Consider the following 9586-nt stretch of genomic DNA (forward strand, 5'->3'; position numbering starts at 1 on the left):
AAAAATCTTATATGTTCTGGTCTAATGTTATAAGTCATAATTCTAGTTATTACTTTAAATGTATATCTCAGAAATAACTAAATTTCCTTGTCAATTGCATTATTATGAACTTTCATCAAGTCTTTAACCATGGTCATTTTTAAGTTTTTTGTCATTTACAGACAGTTCTGGGTGTACTCTGATGCTTTTGCAAATATATTCCTATAAAAGGGTTTCATCTTCAAGGAATTCATGGAAAAGACTCTGACAAATACACATTTCTGGTTACTGACTATACTGCTGAACTGAATGGATAAGCATTTTCAGAACTCTAATGGAAAACTGATGAATTCATAAAAGTGCTAACAAAAGATCAAGATAAAAAAAAATTAATTACATGGGACTGAGTGAACTGATGAGGATGATTATAATTTTTGTGACTTTCTGTTTGAATTAAAAAAAAATATCCTGCAAGGACTCAGAGGCAAAAAATATACAAATCAATTTTTCCTGCAAAGTAAAGGAGCTGTTACAGTGGAGGATTACTGTACTGAATGTCAATATTATGACATAGTATGAGTGTGTTTTGTATTTGGTAATTGCAATCATTGTTGCTTTTGTTGTGGTCACCCATTTACAATGCTTGGTGTCAGTTTATTTATCTCTTCTAAAAATAAAATACAGTGTGTGTGTGCGAAAAAAAAAAAATAGAACCCAATATCTGCTGCCTGGGGTAGAGACTGCAATTTTGCTACCCTGGCAGCTTCTTCCTTTTTGTTATGTAAAATTCATTTCTGATAAACATCAAAATGCACGGTTGCTAAAGTTATGATTATGTATACCTTAATGTTTATTAAAGTTAAAGTATTAAAAATTATTTTATTGAAGTAATATTTTATTGTGTTAACACAATAAAATAATTAACACAATTATTTTATTGTGTTAATTTCTACTGTACAGCAAAGTGATTCAGTTATACATATATAAATATTCTTTCTCATATTCTGTTCCATTATGATTTATCACAAGATATTGAATATAATTCACTGTACTACACAGTAAGACCTTGCTGTTTATTTATTCTGTATATGAGTTTGCATTTACTAATCCCAAACACCCAGTCCACCCCTTCCCCAACCCCTCTCCCCTTAGCAACCACAATTCTGTTCTCTAGGTGGGTCAAGCAGCTTTTTTAAAAAAAATTACTTTTAGTTTTTTATTTTGTTTCAGATAGCTGAACAAGACAACTATATTCCAGCACATCTTCTTAACCTAATGAAACCTTCTTAAGCTTATTCCCTAAACAAAAGAAAGACAACTTATTTATGTGTAAAAAAATGCAAGGGAAAAAGGTGATGATTATATAACAGGGAATTTGAAACCTCAAATAGTTTAAAAAAAATTTTTAAAGCTTTCATTTTATTTTATTAAAAAAAATATTATTTAAAAAATGTGGTAAAATATACACAACATAAAATTTACAATTTTAACCATTTTCAGTAGCATTAAGTTCATTCACATACTGTGCAATCATCACCACAATCTATCCACAGAAATTTTTTAATCTTGCAAAATTGAAACTCTGTACCTATTACACATTAAATCCATTTTCCCCTACCCTAATCCCGAGACCACCACCGTTCTATTTTCTGACTCTGAATTTGACTACTCTAAGTACCTTGTTTGGGTGGAATCATACAGAATTTGTCCTTTTGTTATTGGCTTATCTCACTTGTCATAATGTCTTCAGTGTTCAACTATGTTGTAGCATTTGTCAGAATTTCCTTCCTTTTTAAGGTTGAATAATATTTTATTGTATGTATGTACCTAATTTTGTTTTGGAACTTTCATTTTAATAGATTCTCTTCAATCTCCCTCCAAGTGACTGGATCATTACATAAAAGCAGCAATTACCCCCTATTTTTGCCATCATTCTACATTAAGAATCTTCTATCTCGAAGACAAAAGTAATATTTCATTTTTATTTGCACTTCTCCAATTAATAGTGAGATTAAACTGTTTTTATGTTTTTATTCTTATTTTTTTAGTTTATTTTCTATGTCTGTGAGATTGTTTCTGTTTTGTATATAGATGCATTTGTATTAGTTTTTAGATTCCACATGTAAGTAATAGAATACAATATTTGTCTTTCTCTGTCTGACTTACTTAGTATAATCTCTAGGTCCATCCATGTTGCTGCAAATGGCAGTATTTCATCCTTTTTTATGGTTGAGTAATATTCCATGTATATATATATATTACATCTTCTTAAACCAATTGTCTGTTGATGGGCACTTGGATTGTTTCCACGTCTTGGCTATTGTAAATAGTGCTGCTATGAACATTGGGGTGCATATATCTTTATTTGAATTAGAGTTTTCATCTTTTCTGGGTATATGCCCAGGAGTGGGATTGCTGGATCATATGGTAGCTCTATTTCTAGTTTTTAAAGGAAACTCCATACTGTTTTCCATAGTGGCTGCACCAATCTACATTCCCACCAACAGTGTAGGAGGATTCTCTTTTCTCCACACCCTCTCCAGCATTTTTTTTAACATCTTTATTGGAGTATAATTGCTTTACAATGTGTTAGTTTCTGTGGTATGACAAAGTGAATCAGCTATATGTATACATATATCCCCATATCCCCTCCCTCTTGTTTCTCCCTCCCACCTTCCCTATCCTCTCCCTCTAGGTGGTCACAAAGCATGGAGCTGATCTCCCTGTGCTACGCAGCTGCTTCCCACTAGCTATCTATTTTATATTTGGTAGTGTATATAGAGTCCAGGCCACTCTCTCACTTCGTCTCAGGTAAACTTCCCCCTCCCAGTGACATCAATTCCATTCTCTATATCTGCTTCTTTATTCCTGTCCTACTCCTAGGTTCTTCAGAATCATTTTTTTTTCTTTTAGATTCCATATATATGTGTTAGCATATGGTATTTGTTTTTCTCTTTCTGACGTACTTCACTCTGTATGACAGACTCTAAGTCCATCCACCTCACTACAAATAACTCAATTTCGTTTCTTTTTATGGCTGAGTAATATTCCATTGTATATATGTGCCACATCTTCTTTATCCATTCATCTGTCGATGGACACTTAGGTTGCTTCCATGTCCTGGCTATTTTAAATAGAGCTGCAATGCACATTGTTGTACATAACTCTTTTTGAGTTATGGTTTTCTCAGGGTATATGCCCAGTAGTGGGATTGCTAAGCTGTATAGTAGTTCTATTTTTAGTTTTTTAAGGAACCTCCACACTGTTCTCCATAGTGGTTGTGTCAATTTACATTGTAAGGATTCTTCAATATATGCAAATCAATCAATGTGAAAAACCATATTAACAAATTGAAGGGGAAACACCATATGATCATCTCAATAGATGAGAAAAAGCTTTTGACAAAATTCAACACAGATTTATGATAAAAACCCTCCAGAAATTAGGCATAGAGTGAACTTACCTCAACATAATAAAGGCCATATATGACAAACCCACAACCAACATAGTTCTTAATGGTGAAAAATTGAAACCATTTCCTCTAAGATCAGGAACAAGACAAGGGTGTCCACTCTCACCAATATTATTCAACATAGCTTTGGAAGCTTTAGCCACAGCAATCAGAGAAGTAAAAGAAATAAAAGGAATCCAAATTGGAAAAGAAGAAGTAAAGCTGTCACTGTTTGCAAATGACATGATACTATACATAAGGAATCCTAAAGTTGCTACCAGAAAACTACTAGAGCTAATCAATGAATTTGGTAAAGTAGCAGATACAAAATCAATGCATAGAAATCTCTTGCATTTTTATACACTAATGATGAAAAATCAGCAAGAGAAATTAAGGAAACACTCCCATTTACCACTGCAACAAAAAGAATAAAATACTCAGGAATAAACCTACCTAAGGAGACAAAAGACCTGTATGCAGAAAGCTATAAGACATTGAAGAACGAAATTAAAGATGATACAAACAGATGGAGAGATATACCATGTTCTTGGATTGGAAGAATCAACATTGTGAAAATGACTATACTATCAAATCAATCTACAGATTCAATGCAATCCTTATCAAACTACAAATGGCATTTTTCACAGAACTAGAATAAAAAATTTCACAATTTGTATGGAAACACAAAAGACCCCGAATAGCCAAAGCAATATTGAGAAAGAAAACAGAGCTGGAGGAATCAGCCTCCTGGACTTCAGACTATACTACAAACCTACAGTAATCATGACAGTATGGCCCTGGCACTAAAACAGATATATAGATCAATGGAACAGGATAGAAAACCCAGAGATAGAGTGAAGTAAGTCAGAGAGAGAAAGACAAATACCGTATGCCAACACATATATGTGGAATTTAAGAAAAAAGAAAATGTTATGAACAACCTAGGGGTAAGACAGGAATAAAGACACAGACCTACTAGAGAATGGACTTGAGGATATGGGGAGGGGAAAGGGTAAGCTGTGATAAAGCGAGAGAGAGGCATGGACATATATACACTACCAAATGTAAGGTAGATAGCTAGTGCTATGCAGCCGCATAGCACAGGGAGATCAGATCGGTGCTTTGTGATGGCCTGGAGGGGTGGGATAGGGAGGGTTGGAGGGAGGGAGACACAAGAGGGAAGAGATATGGGAACATATGTATATGTATAACTGATTCACTTTGTTATAAAGCAGAGACTAACACACCATTGTGAAGCAATTTTACTCCAATATATATGTAAAAAAAAAAGAAAACCCAGAGATAAACCCACACACATATGGTCACCTTATTTTTGATAAAGGAGGCAAGAATATACAATGGAGAAAAGATAGCCTCTTCAATAAGTGGTGCTTGGAAAACTGGACAGCTGCAAGTAAAAGAATGAAATTAGAACACTCCCTAACACCATACACAAAAATAAACTCAAAATGGATCAAAAATATAAATGTAAGGCCAGACACTTTCAAACTCTTAGAAGAAAACATAGGCAGAACACTGTATGGCATAAATTACAGCAACATCCTTTTTGACCCACCTCCTAAAGAAATGGAAATAAAAACAAAAGTAAAAAACTGGGGCCTAATGAAACTTAAAATCTTTTGCACAGCAAAGGAAAACACAAACAAGATGAAAAGACAACCCTCAGAATGGGAGAAAATATTTGCAAATGTAGCAACTGACAGAGGGTTAATCTCCAAAATTTACAAGCAGCTCATGCAGCTCAATATCAAAATAACAAACAACCCAATCCAAAAATGGGCAGAAGACCTAAATAGAAATTTCTCCAAAGAAGATATACAGATTGCCAACAAACACATGAAAGGATGCTCAACATCACTAATCATTAGAGAAATGCAAATGAAAACTACAATTAGGTATGACCACACACCAGTCATAATGGCCATCATCAAAAAATCTAAAAGCAATAAATGCTGGAGAGGGTGTGAAGAAAAGTGAACCCACTTCCACTGTTGGTGGGAATGTCTTAAAAAAATTAAACTTGCTTTTCAAAATACTTCTGTATTCATACAAGTGAAAAGGAAAAAAATCCCATTGAAAAGAAACTTCTGTAGACTGGCCTAGTAAATGAAGACCACCATTTCTATACATGAAATAAATGCTTCAAATATGTTACACACGTTTCAATTTTCAAAAAATATCTAAGTTAGAGTCATGTGGCTAGATTGCCCAATGGACTGTGAGCAGAAGTGGTTGGTGTGCCTTCTGAGCCAGACAATTAAGAGCCTGTATCTTTCCTCCATTTCTCTTTCTCCCACGGTGCTTGTTTATTCAACTAAAATATCATTCATCAAATTGACATTAAACTGGACTGCAAATCGTAACCTACAAATAGTGCAAGTATGTCACTGAGGCTGGATAAGCACACGTGCACGTGACATACACATAAAATGGCTAACACTGCTGTGCATACCACTTCCATAGTAGTTTTGCCCTATAAAAATCCTTTAGACTATCTTGAATCACATTGCATAGAAATAGCAAAAGAAAATTCTTTATTTCAGATGTTTTGTCAGGCATTTAAAAATATGCAAAAATTGTAATGCTTTTAGGACTTAAAGTTTTACTGAACCTAAGATAAAAGTCAACAGTACTTACAAAACATCTGAATATGGAGAGCACACTCAACACACTTATGTGGAGAGCACATGATGAATATATATTACCAAACTCTGGCTTCTTTACGTCTATTCCTGTTGTTTTATTCTAAGCTTTATATGGTCTTGGATCCTTAAAATATGGAGATTTAATCAAATAATGTTACATTGACTTTTTCCATTCTAATAACCAACTTTAAAAAGAAGCACAGTAGAAGGGTATAGCCCTTTTTATACATGGGTATTTTTAAAGTCAATTCAATTTTTATTGTGATATGGTATTTTAATGAACACTCTCCTAAAAATAAAATTGACTGCATTATGGTTTTGTCTACAACATTTAAGTATCTTATTGCTAAAATATTCCAAAATGTATCCAGTAAGTATTTTCCATTTCCAATAGCCCAAGAGATTGAATCCTACTATTTGTATCAATTACAACTAAACCAGGTTAAGAACAGCTGCCCTAAAACCCTGCAGACCAAAGCTAGTCATCCAAGAATCTAAAACACTAGCACTTTCCATTCAGGTTGGAAAAATTAACATCCAACATAAAGAGATCTGAATGATTCATCAAGTAAGCAGTCAACAAACACTTCTCTGCTGTTCAAGCTAATAATTATTTGAAGCTTGAAGTTTCTGCCTTTGTTATTTTGATGGTTCCTAGAGTCACAGTTTCAATGTCAAATGTGACAGTTTTATCAGCCACCTTTCCCAGGAGTAACTGCCAGTAACTGATTAGTCATTTCTTTTCCATTTTCAAAAATGGCACTGTTTGCACTAATGCACACTGTCTGATGCTTCTGCAGAGATTCTTATTCATTCTATGATCTGCCCACACTCCTATAATGTCTCTCCCATCCAATTGTCTCTCAATTTCAACTCCAAATGTTAATGTCTGTCCACAGAAATAATTTGGGGTGCTGGAGTTGGATTCAGAATCTTTCTGGAGTGTTCTACTTCTTCTATTGCTCAGACAGTGCCCTTCAAGGCCATCTTTCCACTCATAAGGCACCAATGTGAGATGACCTATTTGGGGGATGCTTCAAGGACTCCATTCCTGGAAGCCATCTCCTCCACCAGAAGTGATAATTGGGTTCTAAGAACAATGCTATGAAATTCATTTCAGTGCTGCATATACATCCTCAAAATGATTTGAAGTACATTTATGGGACTGGAGCCTGTCATCTTGGGCACTAAACTCATCATCCATCTTACATCATTGTACACTCATGCCACCAGGGTTTTCTATTTTTTTCTTGTATCTGAACTGGTGGGTGAGATGCTGCTGTTCCATGGTTTAAAATGTAGTTTTTCACTATGTTAAGAACTGAGTCATTCAACTAGGAAGTTGCCTTCGTACATCATCCAGTAAAGGCACTTCTGGTAGTCTGTCCAACTGAATGTGTGAGGCTCTTTTGGTAAAGCTCTGCAGCTTCTCACTCTGCTCTTATACACCACCAAGAATGGCAGTCTCTCTTTCTTGGACTGTCCTCTACAGGGTTAGTTCCATGCTCTTTGACTTCTGGAATCATCTAGTGGCTTACTACTCTGTTCATTGGTGTCTACTTCTTGCAAAAGACCAACCGCTCAAAATGGAGCTTCCTAAGGGCTCCCTTTAAATCATTAAAATGCTATTCCAGGACCATCCTCTGGGAAGATGTCTCTTTCATCTCTGAGATGATGACTTAATCCTTTTCAAGTCATGGTCTTTTCTGAGAATCATGAGAACTTTTTAGACTGTATTCTCAGAAAAATGATCATCCATGCCCTGCCTCTGTGCCTCCTGCAGCCCCTGAAGTTCTGGACCAGCTCCTGTTGGCTCCATGTTCTCATGGGCCTCCTGCTGCTCAGGCTCCAACTCCTCTTTGTAGGTGGCATGGCTGGTGGTTGTGGGTATGGGTTCCTGACTGTTCCATACCTCGCTGAGCTGCCTAGCACCTGAAGCAGCTCCTTTGAGAGATAAATGGACTCTGAATACAGACAAAATGCTTTTGCTTTGATACGTTATATTGGAGTTGCCTTTAACATGACTTTTGCTCATTCTGGATTGATTGGTCATTGTTGTTGATGAGAGAATAATAAAAACGATAATTTCATTTGGTGGCATATGGCACAGCTCAGCCTGTGGTAGATGGTAGGGATATCTGGTGGGGCAAAGGGCCAGGTCAAATGGTCATTTTATAGCAACGTAATGAGTGAGTGAAGCTCATAGCTCCCAACTTCAAACCCTGCATTCACCTAGCAGTTATTTTATTTTCCTTACTTCATCTGCTTTCTGATTACTTCAGTTGGTTAAAAACAACAACAACAACAACAAAAAAACACCTTTTCTGGTTAAATTATATACAACTTCTGAGGAAGATATTTAAGAAAGCTGAGCCAGGGGAATTAACACTGAAATGATTTTTGTAAGCTTTAACAATATTATGACTCAGGCATAAAGTAATAATGTAAAATGCTTTGAAAGTTTTATGAGGAGAAAATGAGTTAGGCACTAAAGGATGTGGATTGCCATGGATTGCCATTTTGTATTGCATTCTCACAGCTCATACCTTGTCTAGACTGATGACCTATAAATTTGCAGGTTAAAAAAAGGATTAACCTGGGCTTCCCTGGTGGCGCAGTGGTTGGGAGTCCGCCTGCTGATGCGGGGGGCTCGGGTTCATGCCCCGGTCCAGGGGGGCCCCACGTGCCGCGGAGCGGCTGGGCCCGTGGGTTGTGGCCGCTGGGCCTGCGTGTCCGGAGCCCGTGCTCCGCGGCAGGAGGGGCTGCAGCGGTGAGAGGCCCGTGTACAGCAAAACAAAACAAAACAAAAAGGATTAACCTAATGTAGATTGAGTTGGTCACTGATTTGTCTGTAAAGGGATTAACCCAGGGGCTGTGTGAACTGCATATCCTCTGGTTATATCTGCATGAGATGGGCTGGATCTTTGTGTTTGCCTCCACAGGGCTACGGCCAGATGAAGGCCTTTGGTTTTCTCTAGCTCTGTTATTTGCCTGAGTTTCCAGGTCTGCCTGCTCCTGGAAGGGAAAGCAAATGTGGAGCAGACAGCAAGCCACCTCTGCCTTAGGACTAGGCGCTTCCCAAGCTCCTCGTGGAGCCACCCTTGCAGACTCTGACCTCCTGGTCTCTGGTTTCTGCTCATTCAGACCTGCCTACTCCTTTCTGTTTTAGTGGACTCTGTCATCCTGGCTCATTGTTTTCCAAGACTGCAGAATCTGCTACATCTTTTCTGGTCCAGACCCCTTCGCTCCAGGACTCATTCTGAACAAAAGCTCTGCACAGCATGCCACCCTGCCCTTTGTTAGTCAATGATCACAGGCTTGAGGGAGAGTTTAGCTAAGTGAACTTGTGACCTTTATTGAATATTGAAGAGTGTACCAGGCACTGTTCTAAATGTTTTACTCATATCAGCTCATTTAATTCTTGTGATGACCATGTGAGGTCTTTATTATCCTCATGGAGTAACTTCCCTAAGATCACACAGATATTAGG

At 36.9% G+C, this 9586-nt stretch overlaps 1 pseudogene; it reads right to left on the minus strand.

Annotated features, from left to right (window-relative positions):
• Positions 1 to 6590: 6590 nt before the first annotated feature.
• LOC137205792 (cytokine receptor-like factor 3 pseudogene) lies at positions 6591 to 7736 on the minus strand (annotated as a pseudogene).
• Positions 7737 to 9586: the final 1850 nt, after the last annotated feature.

This window comes from Pseudorca crassidens, chromosome 14 (genome assembly GCF_039906515.1).
Source record: "Pseudorca crassidens isolate mPseCra1 chromosome 14, mPseCra1.hap1, whole genome shotgun sequence".
Taxonomy (NCBI): domain Eukaryota; kingdom Metazoa; phylum Chordata; class Mammalia; order Artiodactyla; family Delphinidae; genus Pseudorca; species Pseudorca crassidens.